This window comes from Halyomorpha halys, unplaced genomic scaffold, assembly GCF_000696795.3.
Source record: "Halyomorpha halys isolate HHAL.00 unplaced genomic scaffold, Hhal_1.1 Scaffold203.1, whole genome shotgun sequence".
Lineage (NCBI taxonomy): Eukaryota > Metazoa > Arthropoda > Insecta > Hemiptera > Pentatomidae > Halyomorpha > Halyomorpha halys.
In genome coordinates this window covers 1,008,416-1,013,408 of record NW_027108332.1, presented here as the reverse complement: position 1 = coordinate 1,013,408, position 4,993 = coordinate 1,008,416, and the positions used below count along the sequence as shown (strand labels likewise).

Here is a 4,993-nt window from a genome sequence, read left to right as displayed (position 1 = left end):
TGTTAATAATAATTTCGACAGTGGCAAACCCATTTCAAATACTCTCTTTGCAAACGTCAACTATTGCCGCTGAAGACGTTAATCATGCCACCACAACATCATCTGAATATGCCATAAGATGTATCATCTTGTTAAAAATTGTTCTATGGGTCATCAGACCAACTATTTATAATCGCAATGAGGACTATGTTGAACAATAGTGGGGCAAGAGAATACCCTCCTGGGAATGATTCTGTATTTTTTGCCAATCCTACGTAATAAAAGAGTTTGATTCCCGAGGCTTCGTTGTTGAACACTATCAACTTGATTCTTTCTTACAAGGTCTCCTCTCAACCCTCTTCCTTTATCCAGACTTGGGACTGGCAGTGGTCCAGTAAACTGACTACACTGGCGGAATGTACTCGGAATATTAGAGCAACCACATATTTCACCTCAAGCTGAGAGTGAATGTTGAAATAGTCCATTTCTAACTAACCATGCTTCTATTATAGAAATAAAACAGGTCTTTACTTGCAAGTATAGAATATCCCTACTAAACAAGGAAATAACTAAAAGAAATTAAAGAAAATTATGCATACATAATTTTAACATACAAGTTTCAAATTGGTAAAAATTAATCGATAAAATGATAACATATCAAATACGAAAGAAGACATTAAACAATGAGAAAAATTACAACTTTAGAAGTTAAATAAGCGAAAAGAATGCATATAAAAAGAGCAAACAATGTAGATGTGGCGTTAATCATAAGTTAACACCATTTGTATATAATGGAAATGGCAAGTATAAAAGCACAGCCCTCCCAGTAGAGCGGTCCCTCCCCATTCTCTGTACCCCCTGAGCCAATACATTGACCACCACCTTCAGCGTGTATTTGTGAAACTTTACACTTCTAATTTTTCAAAGTAAATAAATAAACATATATTTACTTATTTTTCTAACGTTCTATCCCTAAAAAAATAGAACACCTTAACCTTTTGCTATGTTGCTAGGTCTTATCATGTTGAACCTCTGAGTTTTCCAATTTGGTTTAGAAGATATAACTCCAAGATTCACAAAATCAAAAATCTTTAAAATATTAAAAAACCAAACTGTCTAAAGTCCCAAATATCAAATTCCGAACTATTTGTAAGTATAATAATATGAAAAAAATTTCAGGACTTGAGAAAAAAATTCTTCAATGTTTGCCACGTTGCCAGGTTTCATCGTAGATGGAATTGTAGAACGTTCTAGTTTGAAATGGTTTAAGAGATATAGCTCCATGATTCCTTCAATTAAAAATCTTAAAAACGTTTAAAAAATAAAAAGCCCCAAAAATCGAATTCAAATTTTTTGAAAGATGAAATTCATCCATTGCTTGTCTTATGCTATTAAAATTGCACATGACAAACAATATTTCAGGATTTTGTAAAAAATTCTTGAATGTTATTCATAGGTTATATCATGCTGATAGGATTGTGAAACGTTCTAGCTTGAAATAGTTTGAAAGACTCCAAGATTCGTAGAATCAAAAATCTTAAAAACATTAAAAAAAAAAATACCCAAAGTCCCAAATATCTAATTCGAATTTTTTGAAAGACGACATGAAAATAGCATACGACGAAACCCTATGAATGAAGAGTGAATAGCAATAGACTTCCAGACAGGCCATGCGACGAATGATAATAAGTCGTACAAGAAACATTCCAAAAAAGAAGTAGGGATCGGACAAAATTATTTGGCTCGATATGGAGATCTGTAATCCTGGACGAATCCCGGCAGTGCATTGAGATAAAGAACTTTGAGAATAAATTATGAGATATAATAAATAACTTTTAAGTATTTTTATCGATAAACTTAAATTATATAGGCTAAATTAATGGTAAAAATCAAGCTGAAGTATGTAAACATGAAAACCTAAAATGGAGTAAAATTTTAAAATATTTTCTACTTTTGATAAATGAATTTAACAATACTTGGAGTATAGCTTAAATATTGTACTATCACAGAATTCCACAGCTCATTAGTTGTTTGCAATAAAATTATCTATAACAAAAATAAATGCAATTGTAGGAATGCTGAGTCAAAAGCTTTGACTAATTCAGAAGTCGTAATATTGTCGTTAATGGCCAATAGAATCGCCCTTGATGGTACTCTTTTTAGCTCACTCAAATCACCATGAGAACTCAATGAGGAAGCCAGTATTGTAAATCAAACCTTCCATTGTATTCGGAAATTCCAAAGCATAATTTTATGTTTAGATTTGTTTCAAATTTATTACTCAAATGATGCTTAATTTGTCCCAAGTACAGTGCAAACTTTTGACCAATGACGTGGACTTGGGAAAAACTTTATCAGATAATTATGTTTATCAATGCATTTGTATTAGTTGAACAAAAAAATGCGATAAAATAGTATTGACTTCAGTCCATTATTGATACAATATACATACTGAAGGCTCACTATTAATAAAGATAACTCTTATAAAGTTTCAATTTTACAAATATTAATAAATAATAATATTAATTAGCAAACATAATTCATGTAAAAATTAATTCTAAGAATTTTAATTGGTCGAGCATAAAATAATTTAAATTTGAATGTAATGATTTTATCATTATTCTTTATAAATACGAATTATTTTACACAGACGAACCGAAAATAAAAAATAAAAAATTCAAGTATTCAAACTTTTAAAATATTTTAGCAAAAATAATTTGCTAGAATAATTTTTTTTTTTTCAAATTTCTATTGACTCTTTTTCGAAAACCAATCATAAACCAGTTGTAATTACCCACTGCTCAGACATACATGAGTATATACGAGTGTGTGTGTGTAAGCCTGTGTGTGTGTGTGACTGTGTGTGTGTGTCTGTGTCTGTGTCTGTGTGTCTGTGTTTGTGTCTGTTCAGCCATGACCTGACCTAGTAATGTTGTAAACATTGACATAACCTCTTCTACATTGGAAAATAAGTAAGATCTTCTCCGAAACATGTTTAATTTCTATATTTCTTATGTATTTAAATACAATTACAAAGGGCAAATGAAATAATTTTTGGATGATTGCTGTAAATATAATTAAAACATTTATAAGATAACAAAACAAAAATAAAATGTATTTAATATTAGGTAATTAGTGGGGATGAAACAGAGTTACCGGTCACGAGATTTTTTTGTTTTGATTCTAAAGTAAACATTTAAAATATGTTTTGATCTTACTTAATTGGGTGCTGCAGCATTAAGTCTTATTTGATGTTAATTTGAAAAACTGCAGAATACGTCAAGGGAATGTGATAAGTAAATTCAAGATGTGAATACCAATATTTTTTTACGTACACTGGTTAAAATCGTTATATTTTTAAGACTATCACTAATATATAAATATATGATTAATTATTCTAATTACATAATTACTTTAAGGCTATTGAAGTCATCCAAGGGAATTTATATTCGACCTCAATAGCAATGAATCTATGAATAGTGCTCAAAATAAAAAAAGATGAAGGTAGGACAGAAAATGAGAGAGACTTCAACGTGATTGTGGACCATGACCGGTGGAATGGCTCCCTCTCATGAGAAACATAATTAGATGACAAATCCATGCTCAACAGCCTAAATATCAAAAACATCAACCGATTGTCCATTTTAGTCAGATAATCCTAATATGGGACAAGTCAGTCTAAGTTCTTGTCAACTATGAAACAAATGTAAACAAAACCAAGTGAAATGAAAGCACTTGATGACTTTCGTGCTGATAAACTCGAATGGCTCCTCCCACTTCCCAGAGAAAAGGGAAAGGACAAGGCAGCAGTTATCACGAAAGTGCTCGGCCTGGATGGTCGACCCTAAAGGGCTCCTGACATAGAGACAGATATAGGACGAGCTGTAGATAAGGTGAAGACACTTACCTGGATGGGAGCAGTTGCCGGGGACAGGGCAGAGAGGCGAGTACCTGCTTCACCTGCTGGCGGTGGGAGGAGCGCCCCCCACCACAACTCTAATTGGCGTCACGTGACCCATTGCCCATTGTAATCCCTCTCTAACCAAACTTACCTAGCCTAGTTCGGCTACCCTTCGGTTGGTTACTAAGCCAGTATCTTCTGCCAATTGAAGTTGAGCGATACCGCGCTGTTGGATCTAACGCTTGTGGATATGTTGGAACATAGAAGCGTCCAGTCATTTCATACGACCATGGCTCTCCAATATTAATGCCATGCTAAAAAGGAAAATCATATCAATATTGAAAAGGCTGAGGATTGACAATGATCGTACAAACCGCCAACTAAAATTAATTATATAGTAGGAAGATAGTCCAGGTTATGTATCAAAATAATAGAAGAAAACTAGTTATTGTTAACCAACGTTTCGCCCCACTTTGCAGAGCTAAATGAATAAAAAGGAACACAAGATACAAACATTATAGAATTGACAAAACATTTCCCAAAAAATTGTTATGTTTATAAAGTATATAAAAAAGATTAATAATATTATAAGGAAGTATACATTTAGGTGGAGTAGAAACTAGTCACTAATATATACAATCAGGTGTGATTAAGTTCTAAATACAGATCTAGACTAATTAATTCTAGAAGAATACTCGTTAGAAATAGTTATAAATATGGCAAAGTAAGGTGTAAAAGATAAAACGGATAGGTGAAGTAAATATGGGAATATTACAAAAACTAATAAAAATAACCAATAAGCATAGGGTGAACTATCTGTCTGATTGAATATAAAATGACAGAATGAAGAAAGGAAGGAACTTGAAGGAAAATTGTCATGAGGCCTCTGGTTTGGATCTCGCGGAACAATACCAAATAGAACAAGGAACTTCTTAGAAGGCCTAGGTGTTAGCATTGGGGATATTGCGATCTTGGCAGAAAATTTATTTTGGACTCCCTGGGGATCATACACCATCACCTGCATGGGAATTAGCTCGGAGATTATTCTTTGTTTTATTTATTTATTTTAATATGTTGACTATTTGTGTGTTTTAACGTATTTATTCATTAAAT

At 32.5% G+C, this 4,993-nt stretch overlaps 1 long non-coding RNA gene across 1 annotated transcript in view; it reads right to left on the bottom strand.

Moving 5' to 3' along the window:
• Positions 1-3,920, bottom strand: part of LOC136795594 (uncharacterized) — a 29,081-nt gene extending 25,161 nt beyond the window's left edge. The window contains exon 1 of the long non-coding RNA XR_010843212.1: positions 3,887-3,920. This is a non-coding gene — a long non-coding RNA (uncharacterized lncRNA). The remainder of the gene's footprint in view (positions 1-3,886) is intronic.
• Positions 3,921-4,993: the final 1,073 nt, after the last annotated feature.